At 38.5% G+C, this 17,103-nt stretch overlaps 1 long non-coding RNA gene across 4 annotated transcripts in view; it reads left to right on the top strand.

Annotated features, from left to right (window-relative positions):
* The window catches only part of LOC140684494 (uncharacterized), a 268,835-nt gene that overhangs the window by 94,847 nt on the left and 156,885 nt on the right, over positions 1 to 17,103 (top strand). For 3 of the 4 annotated variants that reach the window (XR_012056821.1, XR_012056820.1, XR_012056822.1), the window contains exons 3-4: positions 7,258 to 7,392; positions 7,477 to 7,561. This is a non-coding gene — a long non-coding RNA (uncharacterized lncRNA). The remainder of the gene's footprint in view (positions 1 to 7,257; positions 7,393 to 7,476; positions 7,562 to 17,103) is intronic. The other variant, XR_012056823.1, reaches the window with a different exon arrangement.

Consider the following 17,103-nt stretch of genomic DNA (forward strand, 5'->3'; position numbering starts at 1 on the left):
TATTTATCGAATCTACTTTTCTAAAGTTTCCATAATTCTAAATGTTACAAGTCAAGATTAAGCCTTGTTTCAAAAAGAATAATTTCTACTAAAGATACATTTCTAAAGCATATTCACACAGGAAACATGCTTAGAAACGTGGCATACTAAAAAAGGGAAAGCCTCACTTTAACACACCTGAGTCCATCTAGGCAGCTGCAGTAATAGGGGAACAAACAATAGGGAAGTGCTTTTTTCTTTTTTTACACCAGGACACACAAAGTAGGAGCATAGAACTTTTCTGTGTTTTGATGGTAGGACAAAAATGTGAGCTCAATATTTGAGTAGCAGAGATGGCTCTGCCATTCCTACCAGGAGATACAAAGCACCATGTTGCTTTATAAAAGGCCAGTGCTACAGGACCACAAATTGCCCCAAGAGTGGGAGTGGGTTTATGCAGACATTGTTCTTTTGGTGAATACCCTTCAGCTCCTCTCAGAGAGATGAAAAGATCTTTTCATCTGGCAGGAGCTGGTTTTGAACAAAAAGGGCTTTCCTATACACTGAAATACAGGCAAAAATAGTTAACATTTTAAATGTGGGACTGCTGGGCAAGGCAAAGAAACAAGAAACAAGGATCCATAAACAACTTTGCCTATCCATTATTCTTCTCATATCCACAGAATTAAACCAAATTCTGCCTCGTCCTTTTCCACTCCTGGGAGACTCATTCCATCATCCCCTTGCGGAGTCCTAATTTCCTCTTGCAAACCATCCAAATCCCTCGTGGTCTCGAGTGGTCTTTCCCTGACTCTGCTCAGTGAATCCCCAAGGAAAGGACAAATACCCTCCACTGCTCCTCCCCATGAATTTTCTCTGCTCCAGCCACCTCTTAGCAGAACTCAGGGTGCAACAGGAACACGTGAGTAAAATCACCATTTAGTTAGCTGAAACTAAAATAAAAAAACCTGACACAGAAACTCAGTGGGGGCTGATGGTAATAGAGACACAGACCTAAAATAGGCATAATTCTAGTTTGCTAGAGGAGGATATGATTTGTAAACTGAATATATGTAAACTGGGAGAGATGTGGAGCTGGTAGGCACACCCTCTAGACCATTACATTAAAATGGATGAAATTAGGTCCAGAACTGATTTAAAGACAACATAACTGCCCAGTCTCACATGAAATATAGATGTATAGATTATGATTTCCAGGAATACTTCCAAGGAAATTAATTTTAGGTCTTAAAACAGAGCACCCAGGACAGCACATTTCCAGCCTGTTTAAACAATTAGAAGTGACTCAGGAAAGGAGAAGTTCCTTGCATAAATAGAAAAATATACAAGCTAAATAGAAATCCTGCTGCTGGCACAAGAAAAATTAACCCCCTAAGCAGAGGAAGTAAAGATTTGTTTCTGTATGTTTGGAACAAACGCACAAAGACAGTTCTGCACATCTTAATTCTCCATCTCACTTTCCTGAGATTCTTTTCTAGGGGAGACTTGGCCAAGGATACAGTTGTATAGATTTGTTTTCACTAGGCATACTGTATCTGGAATGAACATCTCTGGCAACAGACTAGAACTTAATGGAAATGGATTTAAGGAATGTTTAATTTCATATGAGAAACATCACTGCAAGCCCTCATTAATGTATGTTCCCAGATGACAGCCATATAGAAATTAATATAGAACTTAGACTGCAGAATTAATTCAGGACAAGCTCATACTTTTTTCACTAGAAAACAAGAAATAAGAATACTTGCATGAATAAGACTACCTTAATGAACTGATGTCAGAGTTGTTGCCTATTTGCAAGTAGATAAAGCAAAACTAACTAGTTCAGCTTCTTAAAAGTGCTGCTGAGCACATCACAAAGGGGAAAGCACAGCTCTACAGGGTTTTCTGGCATGTTGAGTCCTGCATGGCTGTGGGGTCTGAAGCCAGGACAAAGGCTAGATTTCACAGAAATATATTGTTTTATCTCCTGGCCACTTACAAAGTTGAATTCATGGGACATAGAGGCAGGGGGTTTATCTGACAATGCAGAGCCTTCTGTGCAAGCCAGGGAGGACTAGGGAGCACAGCACAAGCCATCTCCATGCACTCTTGTCGATATGTGGGGCTGAAGATTGAAATTTACTGTGCACACACTCAAAATAACTTTGCTGAAAGTAACTCAAAATCAGATTTTAAATAAATAAATAAGCAAGTCACTTATGGCCAAAGATGACTTTCTGTGGATAGAAAGTAATAATTTGTTGGCATTTTCTATCCAAACTTTGTAAAGACTCATCAAAGAGATCCCTTTGTTCTAGCACTAAGCAGAAGGATGAGAGAAGAAAGACTGGATTTCAGTATATTGTGACAAAACTCAGCAGGAACCTCTACAGGCAGAGCTACAAAGCATATTTCATTTGAAGCAGTGAACTTTAATAGGAATTTCATTTTACATGTGGATGTACCCTGTGTGATAATCTCCAGTCTGTTTATTCATCAGCTGGAACTCTGGATGTGAATGTGAAGGTGACAGGAGCACTGAGTTTGATGCTTCCAAATTTTAAGGAAAGGGAGCATCATACCCTTTTTATGGTTCTTCATTCAAACCTGACTTTCCCAGGGCAAAGTAAATCAATCTGTTTTATTTTCTCTGTGATATTAAGCATGAAAGGAAATTCTAGTTCATAGCTGGAGCAATAGTGAGTAGGAAAGATTTTCTGCTATCTACATCCGTTTAGGAGTTTGTCTAAGTGACACACAAACAGCAGGATCATCAATGTAGCAAAACAACCCCATATACAATGATTGAACATTTAGCCCAAAGGCCTTCCTATTGGTCCTGATCCAGACAAACATCTTCCAAAAGCATCTTTTTTCAAACTATCTGGGATAGCCTAATTCCAATCGTAAGTAAATGTACTGTGAATTTTTTTAATGTGATTTACTGGGGGGTTGGACAAGCTCAAAGAACTGATAATGGATGTTATGGAGAAAAACTGTGTGAATTTATTTGAAATGAAAGGCAAACCAAGGATTTGTCAGTTCTAATTTCAGTTTTCTGGGATGTGAACCACAGGTAGTTTAAAAACAGAAAATCATTGTGCATAAGCTACATCAGATAAATTTTTTTCAGTACTTAATTTTTAAACCAAAACTCTAAATAGAAAACAGGTAAATAGGCCTTGAAAATTATTTCTAAGGGCTGCATAACATCCAAATAGCAGTTTGCTACTACCCAGAGAAACATCCTTGCAGGCATAGCAAGATATGTTTTCTTGTGTTCCACAGGCATTTAAAAAGAATAATAAATTTCTTTCTGTGTGTTATTTATCCAGAGAAAGAATTAAATAGATTACCCATCCAGGACTTTCCCTGCAGCTTGAATTTTCACTGGACTAGTAACATAAAAATAAAGACTCATATCCTTGGACTGCTTGGACTCAATGATCTTAAGGCTCTTTTCCAAACCATGTGATTCTCTAATTCTATCTCCTTGGTGGTTAGGTCTCAGCATTTTCTTCCATACTGTGGATATTTATTCCATTCTTCCCTGTGGGATTAATGGAAGTACAGGCCTCTCACCCAGCTCTTGCACAACACCCGTAAAGGAAAATCAAATAACAACATGATTTCCCTACAGAGCACAAAGACCTTGTCTCCTTTACTCTTTTAGATATTAATTAACATTTCTTCTCTTAAAAACTGCTCTGTAGATCTTGGGAGTAGCAAACGATGTCACGTTATGTATCAGTTGCTATGGTAACTAATCCTTTCTAAAGGGAAGAAACAGAACAAATTTGTAGGACTCCATATTTTACTATGAACAAGGGTTTTAACTAAATAGTCTTTATTTTTTTACTCTTGTTTATAAATTATCACAACTGACTTAGATTTAGAATGTGCATTTTTTTTTTACAGTCTGAATATTCTGAGCTTCTTGTTTTCATGAAGTGGCAGAAAAAGAAGCTAATTCTAGATCTTGGATTGATTTTTAAAAAAATTTATTTGTGTGAAGGTATAATATCATTGAACAGTCCTTAGGAGACATATTTTGGGTTGAAAATGGCAGCATTTCCCAGAAAAAATTACATGTAGTGAAGAACTTCAGGCAAATTTTAATATATTTTAACATATTTCTCTATTTCTGTTTACTTGTCCTGAACCAGAGAGGTTCAACAGGACTGGCAAGGTCCTTCAGTCTCAGTCACTCTAACCTCATTGTGAGACTACATCTTGCAGTGGGATATCAACCTACTCCTTTCACAATTAATTTCTGAGATATCTTTTACAGAGGCCTCAGGATTTCTGAAAATTTTTCTTCAAAGAAAAGTATGAGCATCAATTTCCTGAAGGAGACATTTCCTTGTACCTGATCTCTGTCAGCCTCCAGAGAAGTGGTAGTAATAGTCCGCATAAAAATATTTAAAAAAATAAAAGATGCTACTTTGTGGGTGTGTCTTTATCCCAGTGTAAGGCAAACAGAGCAGTTTGGGAGTGCTGCTCTTGAGACTCTGAGAGCAGAGCTACTGCAATGGGCATCCCCTGAGCCCAAAGATAATACAAATATTCTAACAGAGACAGGGCCATTCCCATTTTGAAATATGAGAAAATGTGATGGTGGTGGGTAGGAATGAACAGAACACCTTACTGAAAAATTCTCCCTATATAATCTCAAAAGATTTTTTATTTGTTTTCTCAGCACTCTCTCTCTCTCTCTTCATCACTTCTGAACTTCACAACAGGACAAGAATCATGAAGGAAACAACCTGATTCAAAGAGTTGTGTAACAAAAATATGCTTCATGTTGTTCAGACATACAGGAGAAAAGGCAAACAATTCAGCAAATTTATTAATAGGCTTTCTTATCAATGTGCTGGCAAAGAAAGCTTGTATATTGCTAGGCTTAAAAACATAGAATAAAGTAATTTCTTCACTCTGCAGCCATTTAAAAAGTGGCTCCACTTGGCTTAGCTTTGAGCAATGGATTTACTTTATCAGATTTACCAAATTACTCACCTGCTTCCAGCAGCCAGACAGGAAGGAAATGTAGCTCAGCTGTAGCACTACTTTCTTTCAAATGGTAGCAAGTCAGAATTAATTCATTGCAGGGGACAGGAGATTCCTTAACCCTTCTAGCTGCTGACCCTGAGAACTGGAAACAAGCACAGAAAAATGAGGACTTGAGGTATTCTATGGACTGCATCATTAAACTTCCAGATTTAGAACGAATTATAGAACAAATGTGTTTATTTCAGAAAATAATTCTATGATCATGACTTCTTTTCCAATACCTATAGCAAGAGCTGGATGAAATAATTTATTCCCCATGTTAAAATTCTCCATATCCCAAGAGATGCTTCATTGGAGACCAGATTTCTCTGGAGAAGCTCTAAGTTTTCCTTATGGAAGATAAAAAAAACTATCATAAGAATTTTTTTTTTTTTTAATGTTTGAAAGCTGCAGTGTCAGCAGAGCAGCTGCAAGGGCAAAAGAAAACCAGGTAGAAAGTAGCCTTGAAGTGTGTTTGACAGGAAATCACCTAAAAGCTGCAGATCACACTGAAAAAGTGGCACAGACAGACCTTAAGGGAAAGGGGAGAGCTGCAAAAACTTCTAGAAGTTTGGAGGGTGATTTGAGACCAGCTAATTACAGAGCTGAGGGAGCTGAGCTCAGGCAGGGCACAGGAGCAGAGCAGCCTGATGTAGGTCACAGAGCTGCCAGGGCTCAGCTTTTCCTGTCTGAGGAGCTTTTATAGCTCCCATCTGCACCCTACCTAAGAGCTTTACACTGCTTTAATGTGTTTATCCTCAAAAGGAACCTGTGAGGCTGCAAAGCACTAATTCTGTCATTTTACTGATAGCATATTAAAAGTGGAGACTGTGGGGAAGATCCTTAGTTGCCATAATTTTTCAAGGCTCTGTAAAAACCACAGAGTGTCCAGTAAGGGGAGTGGAACTTGGATTATTTCAAGCACCTGAGGTTTTTCCCCCTATGTGATTTGTTCAAGATCACACAGGCTCATGACAATATTAGGAAATGAAACCAGTATTCTGAGGAATACCCACAACTGGCCCATCATTTTGTTTTTCATGTCTGAGCCTCAGGACGGTAAAATGCATGATTTAAGCAGATTTAGTTTACTTGGGCCATGGCACCTTTTCCTGGTCCTCTCTAATTGTTTAACAATTGTTGGGTCTGTTGGTTTGTTGTGGGGGTTTTTTTGTTTGTTATTTTTGGTTTTTTTTTTTGTTTTTGTTTTTTATGTGAGTTTTTTTGGGGGGGCTTGACAGACTGCTATTCTACCAGCAGCAGAACTCCATGGAAGATGCTTGTTTCTCATGGAAGTTAAGTTGGGAGACAAGTATAGACAATTGAGGCTCTTTTTCCAAAATTAATAGTTCTTTTAAATGTACTTTCACTAGCTTTATAGCAGTTTGAATTTCACAGTTGCCAAACATACGAAATATTTTGTGTCTTTTTTTATACTTTAGCATCAAGAGGATAAAACTAAAAAACTTCCCTTCCTGTGAGCTGCTGTGAATAGCAACTGCTATTCTATGACCCATCTTATCTGCTGATGGTAGCATCAACATCTGGCAGCCTTGAACAACATCCATTACATTTGAATTTTTCAGACAGAGAACTTGAAACAATGAGCAGGGATGACAGATGTCAGTCACTGCCTCTGACAGGTCAAATGCAAATTTCTGCCTGAACGGTTCAGCTTTTGCAGGAATTTAAAGAAAAACAAGAATTATTACTACAGTATAAAATGACTTAAGGTGCACACAGTAAATGCCAAAGGCAGATATATATCCCAATAATATAAAATTACAGCCAGTCAAACTAAGTACCAGCTAGGGGCAGCACAGGGAGTGTACAACTGTCTGTCAAGGCAGAAGAAGATTTGTGCTCTTCGTTGGAAATACTTTTACAGCAGCCAAAGACAAATCTTGATCTTGACAAAGAAGGTCTGATCTGACTTTTATCCTATCAATCAAGAGTCCAGTAGGTCCTAACTCAAATAAGCTATATCTTAGTTTCACCTTTGGACAAATGTCAAGTCTTTTTCCTTCTACCATTCTGAAGAATGATTGATTTATGCCTTTTTTAGGGCTATAAGAAATGGTCTTTGGAAAGTAACTGATAGTATTGACAATTTCCTCCCCAGAAAAACATCAAGGTGACAAATACATTTGAAAATTTCTATTTCTAATGCTGGATGGTGTAGCAGAAAACTAATTAAAGATGTCACTTATGTTTTATTTGTGCTAGGAAGACACTGCCAGCACCTCACCTATGTAACAGAATAGGCCAGGTAGATTCTGCTCTCACACTGCCCAGAACCCACAGTGAGCTCACCTGAAGGAAAGCTACAGCAGGAGAAAGGCAAAGTCGTGCAATCCATTGGTAAGCTCACTGCCCACAAGGACTGTCCTTTCTGGCAAACAGGTTTGAGTCTAAATCTCCATCTCCTCTTCTTTCTTACTCAAGCCAGGATTTAGAAAACAGGAAACAAAGGATAAAGCAGGATGAAAATACATCAGAAATACACAAGGCCAGCTGGGAGGAATGAAAGGTGAGAAAAATGTAAGAAATTTTTCTACAACATTCATTCCAGCTTCTCTGTCATCAACTTCATTTCATTCTTGTATCATACCTTAATTCTGTTGTTTATCACATTTATCTGAATAGAAACATTTATAAAGTGTCAGACTCTACACCTCAGTTGTAAATCCCAGGACTGGAAATCTGTAGACATTGTAGTGTATAGTACATCTATATATAAAATGTACATGACATACCTCCTACTTCTTGATGAATAGACCCAAGAAAATTACTGCTCTTTTGGGGTTCTTTTGGTTAAGCAATACAAAAGTCAGTATTATTTTAACAAGAGAGAATATGCACAAATCAGTTTCTTAGGATTAAGGACAAAAGCAAGTAGGAATCCTAAGACCAGTTCAGAAGCCTCCTTCAAGAGTTAGAAAAACAACCATATGGATTACTGATAGTTTAAGGTTTTTTCCCCTTGAATTTCTTGCAGAGTTTAATAAAAAGGCAATTCCTTGTAACAGGAGCAACCAATGGACTTGGAAAAACAGATAAGCTTCCTGTCACAAACTTTTTCATGTCGTTTCTGTTGCTTAAACCCACAGAAATTCTCTTGGTTACACCTATCAGGCACCTTTATTGCAGCCCCTTACCTCACAATCTCTGTTCCACACCAATGTGAACCCTGAATCCTGCAAACAGCACAAATCCTATGGATCCTGGTGGTCCCTCCCTGATGTGAAGAATCTCCTCATCACCATCAGAGAGATTTCTGCACACTATTTACCAGCAGCAGAAGAGGAGATGCTAATAAGTTACATGGTAGCCTTGAGCTGAAACAAAACCCACATGGTTTTGCTACCCCAGCCAGGTTTCCAGGATTATTTTGATACGTATGCTCTGTTCCTCGTGGCCGGACAAGCTGGCATTTCACTTTTGGGCTTTTTTTTTTCTTCCCCTTTTTCCTTTTTTCTGTATCTCCACCATCTGTTTTATGAGTCCTTGAATTGATGATATAAAGGTCATAGTTTCAGCATGCAGGGAATGGAATTTTGTTAATAAGGCAGAAGCTGGCAAGAATTAAATGAATATACACATTTTAATAAATAGATACATGCATGCGTTGCCATAAGTGCTTTGGACCACAGAACTTTAAACTATTTGACAAATGGCTGGGAGGGTTCTCAGAGGAAAGTTTTGAATGACAGGCCCTAAAGAAGAGCTTCTGCTCAGATTCTGGGGTCCTAGTATGGATTATTCACATTTAAAACAGACATATTCATGATTTTTTTTTTTTTTTTTTTTGTGTGTGTGTGTATACTCCTCCTCTGTGACCCCAGGAAGAAACTCACAAAATATTGCTCCTGGCAGTATTAAACAGAGACTACTAACATCCAGTTTCTTTTTGGTTCATTCCACTTGAATTCTAGCAGCATCCCTGTCCTTTCTGGGAGATAGACAAGGGAATCAAGGCACTGACACTCTTAGGTGGACAGAGGAGGAATATGAGCATTTGTGACTGGGACCCCATAAGTATAAAATATACTTGACAAGGCTGTGGGTTCCCCGCTTGATGAATCCCTTGGATTTAGAATGGCAAGGGTGGCACAGACATTCTGGATAATTCCCTTGAGTTTCTTGTGCTAGGATAATGCCTTCCTCCTCCACTCAAAAAATAGTCTGAGAGCAAGTCATACAAAAGGAAAGTTACATGGCAAATGGCATTCTGTAATTGATTTTAACTGGTTTTGAAATGGGATTATTTTAGAACTGAAAAAACAACCTTTTTCCTATTGTATTGTGGTCACTACTTCTGGGCATAATTTATCATTGCCTTAACTAGATAATTGAAAAGTTAACTTTTAAGCAGCACTTGTGATGTGAAAGTCAAAGCTCTAGACAGATATTTCAATAAAGATTGATGGTTTTGGTTTTTTTACTAGCTTTACAGAATGCATATATCTTGCTACATGAAAATAAGGTCACATTTTATGATCCCCTACTCTGACACCTGAAAATAGCTAAAAATCAGTCAGAAGCTCAAATGTTTCCAGTCACTGACTTTCCTACCACTGATAAAAGGCCAGGCTGGGTTTCAGAAATATTTTCTTTCCATAATATATGGCCTATTCTATCTAAATTAAGCACGGGACTTACAGGAGAAAAATAAGTTTAAAAAAATCCCAAAGATCTCAACTAATAACATAAAATCCTAGGCGTGCTTAATGAATATTCAAAAATTTTCTAAGCAACACAGCAGCCATTTCTTGAGCTGTGATTCCCCTGCTCAGCCTCATTCTCTGTTTGCAGGTCAGACAAGTTAATGCATCCCCACGTTAGCTCTGTGCAGCTCCCAGCGAGGGAAGGGCCCCCGTGGCACCAGGGCTGTCTGTCACACTGCACTGATTAGACAAAATCTCGCTTCCCCTGGCAGTGATGGGGCTCTGCCAGCCTGGTGCAGCTCCCCACTGAGTGTTCCAGCTGAAATTGGGAATCCAGGGAGCTCTGTCATCCCTGACAGCATCCGTCAGGAGCTGCCTGCCAGCTCTGAGCAGCTCTGACCCCAGCTCTGAGCCAGCCTCTCCAGCCTCCCCTGCAGATCAGGATAACATAGGATCAAAGGATTGGCCTCTAAAAACTGATTTTTTTTTTTTTTTTCCTCTCTGCCTTTGCTGTTTGGTATTCCTGAAATAATTTTCAAAAGCACCAACATCAATCTGTTCCAACACAGTAAAGTGCCCAAATTCAGTTATGAAGACGTGTAGTCATTAAAGTAAAGTGCCCCAGACAGTAACCCCAGTTCCAACTGGGGAGCTCTGAGGTGATGAATTCTGATCTGTCAGTGATAAACAGGCAGTCAGATATTCACACGTGAGAACAACTCTCACTGCTATCAGTGTGAAGCACATTGTGGGCAAAGGGCAACTCTTAACTTTCTTTTGGTCACTTTTCAGAGTCAGTATCGTGCCTCTGAACTCTTGGACATTTCATCAAACAGAACCTTCAGCTTAAGCAGAGTCCTCAGGAGACACCGAAGTTTTAGAATGGGAAAGAAAAATGCAATCTGACGTAACCTTTGAGGTAATTTGAAACTATAAGTACCAAAAGAGTATTTTTTTTCTCCTTTTACCATTCCCCATCACAACTACTGCAGTTGCCATGAAAAAGCCTTTTTTTCCCCTTTTTTACCCCTTTGGTAGCCGAACACTCTTTATGAGTCAGCAGTGATTTATTGCTTTTAAGACTCAAGAATTTTTCAGACAGGCCCTCAAATTAGGTTGGGTCTTCTCTTATGTCAGTCGGGGAGAATTCATTAATTTCACTGTCTGCAGACTAGTGAAGAACAAGCTTTCATTCCCCACTATTTTTTTTTTCCCCATCAACATTTTGGTAAAGCACATTTGAAAAGTTTCACTAAACTTCCAAAGATGTTGCAGGCAGTCCCATTAACATCACTGATTTTATTTGCCCTTCTGCATCTTTATCCATGTCTTTGAGAGCTGATAGAGAACTTAATGCTGTAACAAAGTGTTTGCTCTCTTATCATAAATGTGATAATCTTTCCTACCCAACAGGTAGAATTTTAAAGCTGAGATAAACAGATCTAACATTCCACGGGAGTCACGATCTTGAAGTACATAACAGTAACAAATATTAATAGGAGTAGAGGAAAACCAAAAAGTTCCAGTAAAGACATGTCCTGCTGATGTCCACTACACCTGAAAGGTGTGAGTTACAGCTCAATAGACAGCAAAACAGTTTTCCCCACGAGGTTCAATGTACTAGTGAGGGAACACATGTGGGACCTCCAGAAATGAGTATAATTTGAACACACAGGGACAACACAAACCAGTGTAAGATCTTTCCCACTCATAGTCCAATAAAACCATCCAAAACGGTCAATACTGCAAAAGGCAGAGCAGAGACAAGAGGCACAGCTGTACACAAGGTACTCTTTGCTTTCCTAACATAATTTAATACAAAAATAGTGATGAAATATATATATATTAAAAAAAAAAAAAACAAAACCAAAAAACCACCAAAACCAAAAACCAACCAACCAAAAAAACACAAAAAACAAACCACAGTGTGGGCTTTCTATATTCCTTCTAGTTAAATTCACAGAAAAAAAACCCCACTGTAAATAAACAGCATGTTTTGGGTTTGAGCAGTGCAAAGGGAAGAGTGGGTGATAAAAAAACTTACTGGAGAAGGCTACTGAATGATTTATGATGAAACTTCAAACAGCAAATAGATAAGGGACTTGCCCTGTGTCATTCAGGGTGGTATAAACCTCTATAATAACCATGTGCACTCATTTAATTTCTAAGCTATAGAGTCTTTGTTATTTCACTTCCCCTGCATACAGAAGGCATTCTGTACTACTAATTATTATTCTCTGTGTTCTTCTAGGTCATTATATCCTTTTCTAGAGTGAGGTGAGCAGACTTGTAGAATATATTGAAATGTCAGATCCCCAAAACCATATGGAGCTGCATAGTGATGCTTCATCTCTTCTTTTTCAGTATTTTCTAACACCTTCTCTTTCCTGCCCACCAACTAAGATCAAGCTAACATTTACAGGAAATGACAGTTAAGCTTATAATTCTCTTTCAATAATGGCATATTTAGAACTACCATGATATATATGAAGGTTTTTTGTTTGTTTGCTTGCTTTTCCCTGTATGTGTGGCTTTTTATTGGTGAATATTGAATTTCAGCTTGGCACTGTGAGATGGTTGAACAATGGCCTGTGCCATCCTCAGTTTTGATAATCTCCATCAGCAGAAAGCTTTCCATTCATCTTTTTTCCATCATGCAGAAATATGTTAAAGAGCAATCATTCTAGCCTCTCATTTCATTGCAGAAATAGATAAATCTTTCTGACTGTTTTCTAACTTTAAATTAACTCTAATTTTTGGAGAATGCAGTTTCTTTTGTCCTGTGACAGGTTAGTTTCTTGTGCAACCATTGGCAAGATCCTTGTCACACCCTTCAGTGTGTTTCAGGGGCAGAAAATGCAGCTGGTGCACAGCAAAGCTATGGAATTAATGAAGAGATGCAAATGCTTGTAACACTATAGTGGGGGTCAAAATACCCTAAGATCATGTTAAAAGATGAGTTTATTAAAATTAAGTATACCTTCTTATTGAAAAAATCTTGTAAAAGTGATTACTTAATCTGAAGGAAGCAGTGCTGAAAATTGAAACATGATTTAGACTAGAAATAGAGTGTAATATTTTTAAATGTTGAAGGAAATCAATCATTTAAACAAATAACCAGCAGCAGTGTAGTCTGTAAAAGTATCTTTCCATTAAAATTATGTCTTGCAAGTTCTGTGTTTTCTATTATGAAGAAAATTAGATTAGTCTGTTCTAATGGTCTTTTATGAGTTGAAGCTAGAGTCTACTTAATGATGTGCTGCTTTATTAATTCCTCTTTTGGTCCAGTTGGAAAATGTACTGGAAAATGTACTAAAAACCCTCTATTGTACCAGTGCAGCCTGGAAATCTTAAACAGATACTAGTTAATTAAAAATACCAGTTAATAGTTTCTCTCTCTATTCTCAGCTGAACAAATGTGCTCTATTAATAAGCATTCCCACTGTGGTATTTACAAACACTGTGCCACTCTCTTACAGACTGTTCTTCTATGAAGATTTGGGCTTAAAATATTTACCTTTTACCAGATCTCCTCCTGCATCCTTTGTCCAGACAACCTGTACAGCTGAGGCAAAGCTAGCAGCTGGCCACTTCCTGATGGAAATTTAAAACTTTGTGCCATATCCATCCAGAGATCCTCTGGTGGATATGGAATACAAGAGCTGCTTAAAGGAGCAATAGATGTCTGCTCTCATCTCCCTGAGTGATGCTGATATAATGCCTTTCTTCTCAAATTGCTACGAGGGTCTCCCATGTGGCCAAGGCAGCCAGCACAGGCAGTGAGAGGGTTTCCTGCTCTCAGCCTGACCATTAAACAATTATCTCTGCCTGATACACTGTTCCACAATCATCTGAGCTGACAGACATAAGTCTGTTCAATGCTCTATCAATTTGGGTAATATTTCTTCCTGTAATCAAATGTCTTATTTCTGATCTAGTCAATTTGGGCTTATACTGAGACCACTGGCTCCAGCTTTTTCCATGAGCCCTGTGATCTCAGTGCATAGAGAGAGATTGTCCTTGCTCTGAGCTCCACAAAAAAGAGCAAATGTATTTATTTGGAAGGCATTGGCTACAATTTTTTCCTTAAATAAGTGCCCTAGCACATCTCAAGCGATGCCTGTAATCTGTAGTTTGCTGCCTACACTGCTGAGAGTTTAGAGATCAAATAAGGACGTGTGAGAGGTGTGCAGATAGCTGCAGACCTGCTTATCTCCCATTCCCAGGGATGTGCAGCAGACTCACAAGCATCCAGCACCACTCAACAGCTCATTAAGCAGCAGCCTGCTGCTCCCCTGTCTCTGCCATTCCACACTGACAGGAGCTGGGTTTCCATGAGAGCTCTCAGTGAAGTTGTTCCTAGCAATGATACAAATACCTGTCTGGCTCCTTTCCTGACTGTGGAATGTGCTCGCTGACAAGAGCCCACACAGAGCTCTCTGGATAAATTGATGTCATTTCCCTCAAAACTAAAAAAAAAAAATAGTTGTACATGGAAAAGAACATAAATAGATCTCTCTCACCAGTTCACCTGGAGTTCAGCGTGATCACTCCAAAAGAAGGCAACAAAACACAGAGGAGCATTTCCAATGTTTCCCAAGATATATGCTTCCCCCCTTCTTTTTCCCAAAGAAGAAGTAATTAATACTTATATTTAGAAAAAAAAGTAAGCAGTAACCTAGTTAAACAGAGAGACCAGAAAATTTGCTTCTAAATTAGGCAATAATGATACTGTGTACTTATAATCTAGCTCTGAAAAATAGGTGGGTGACCTGCTGGCTATTTGGGGAGCACTGTCTGGGACTTGCTTCTGCAGGCTGCAACTTGGGAAGAAGAAAATGAGGACGTGGAGGCTTTGCCAGGAATGTTTGGGGGCAATAAAAATGGGACTACGAAGCAAACACTCATGCAAAAAGAGGGGAGGCTGGATAAGTGAGATTTGCTTGGTAAAGACTTAGTATCATCCAAGGATTTAGCCAACTGTGTTTATAGAAAACATTGTTCTCCATGAGGACTTTTTGTTAGTGAAGTACAGACACAATGCTGAACTGAATTATGGACTGAAGAAACACCAGGAATTAGCTGTAACTGAATGCAAGGAACAATATCAAACAGACCATCCATGAGCACAGAATAGGGGTCTCTTATTAAAATTTCTCTGCTAAATTTCCTTTGGACATCTTATTTATTGGCTTTTCCCACTATGATTTGCCATTCTTTAAAAATTATTTAAGAAAAACCCCACAACATCTGTTTCCACAGAAAACATGCAGAACAGTTCTTGTCTATACCTTCGAGAATGCTCATACTGTGGGGTTCTATATCAGGGTACTACTGACCCAAGACCTCTGGAAAAACCCTACACTGTGGTGAGAATAAAAAATCATAGAATGAAAAGTTTGTCAGCCACAATGCAGGACCTTCCTGAGAACCTAGGTTTGTTCCCAAACACAGCACAGGGGCCAGCCTCATTACTTTCAGGAAAACAGCTCTCCCACATGGAACACCTGAGCTGCTGTTAACTCTTCATTCTGATAAATTCTCAAGGAAAAAGCTTCCCATTATACCCAGTTCATTTGTGTGAATCAGATATTTTGCCATTGTCTGATTTGCAGAAATTAATCTCACTGTGGAAAGCCTCTGGTGTATCATCTGCTTCAAGAGAGAGAAGATGTAGGATGTGGAGGGATGGTGGAACAGTTGAAAAGATGTAGGAATTTCACTGTGAAAACTATTATTGACCAAGCAATGTGACAGGCAGCCATACCCAACCTGTTGGTTTTTTTTTTAAACAGCACCCATCTATTTTGCACACTTGATTACATTTTTCAGTTAGGGGAAAAAAATAATCTTCTATTTTAGAGTTGGAAGAAAAGTGATTATTATTTTGCTCTGCAAAATGTATCAGTGGATATATGAAAATATTTCAGCAGGTGACAGTTCATTTGTTAAACCTGGCACAGACAGGATGGTGTCCAAAGGAAATCAATTATTTCACTCTGATAATTTTCTTGTGTATTATTTTCAGGATATCTTCTGTGTTCAGAAATCTTAAATTAAGTAAAAAGTTTGCTATTTCAGATATGGCAAAGTAGTACAAATAACAACCAAAAAAAAAAAAAAAAACAAAAAAGGCAGCAATGCTTTTAGGATTCCTTATGTTATATAAACTTTCAGACTAGTGATGGAAAACACTGGATTAAATCTCAGAGCAAATGGACAGAACTGTCAGGTTTTATTCAAATTTGGCTAATGGATTATGTTTTTTTCTTTCACAATTACTATCTGATTGTTTTTCTAAGACACTTTAATCTCTTTCTTTCACTTCTTAGTTTAGGTCATTGGCAGCTGTATCATCCTGTGCCTGCAGATGGAAATAAGAATTAACACTGTCTTTGGATGCTCGATGTTAAATTAACAACATTTCCAATGTACTCCTGCAAGAAACACCAACAAAGTATCACAATCTGATTACCCAGTTAACTGTTCCCTTATCATTTGTCCTTTTGACTAGTGAACAAAGCACTTTTTGGACTGTTTATCTTGTATTTCCTATAAATGAATGAATAGTCTCAGTATTTTGTTTCCTCTTTGGTCAATAATGAGACACACAAAGCCCACCAGATAATCCTGTGCGTTTGCCTACACCACAAAGTCTGCTCCAAAGATCCTGAGAGCCATTCCCAAGCTTGTGCCTTGCAACTCTGTCCTCCTTGAAGGAAAATTTCTCCTCAATTCTAAATTCTTACAATCTTTCCACAGTTATGTATGGGCACGCAGAACAGACAAAAAAGAGCACATGCTTTTTCTAGAATTGCATCTATAGCACCTCTGAGATTTTCAGTGATAACTAGGTGCTCTTTTCAGTCTGACCAGCCACCACAAATCTCAGTTATGGGGGAAGTGAGGGAAGGAGTTTAAGCAGCTCCTCACACTGGTTATTATTATCTGGAGAGTGTAAATGCCATGTTAACAAAAGGAGCCACAAGAAAGGTATGAGCAGTGATGCAGCTGAGGGCAGGAGAAATTCACCTACTCGCCAGCTCTGGAGGGAATATCACCTTTATCCTGTCTCATCTGCTGTGCCAGACTGGCTAATTTAGTTTTCCACTGCCCTGCTTTTGGGAGATGGAAGAGGCCACTAAAATTCATAATGGATTGCCAAAACAGAACATTTTCTTTTTGTCAAGTTGCTCAAAAGATTGTAATTCCAAGAGAAAATTTTAAACTAAGAAATACAGAATCACAGAATCACAAGGTTGGAAGAGACCTTCAAGATCATCGAGTCCAACCTGTTCCCTCAAATTTATTAGAAATTTATTGTCCAAAATGTGAACTAATGGCTATATTTGGAACATACCTCCACAAAAGACATCAGTTTGTCTGATGAGAGGGAAACAAGAGC

Source organism: Taeniopygia guttata, chromosome 7 (assembly GCF_048771995.1).
Source record: "Taeniopygia guttata chromosome 7, bTaeGut7.mat, whole genome shotgun sequence".
NCBI classification, from domain to species: domain Eukaryota; kingdom Metazoa; phylum Chordata; class Aves; order Passeriformes; family Estrildidae; genus Taeniopygia; species Taeniopygia guttata.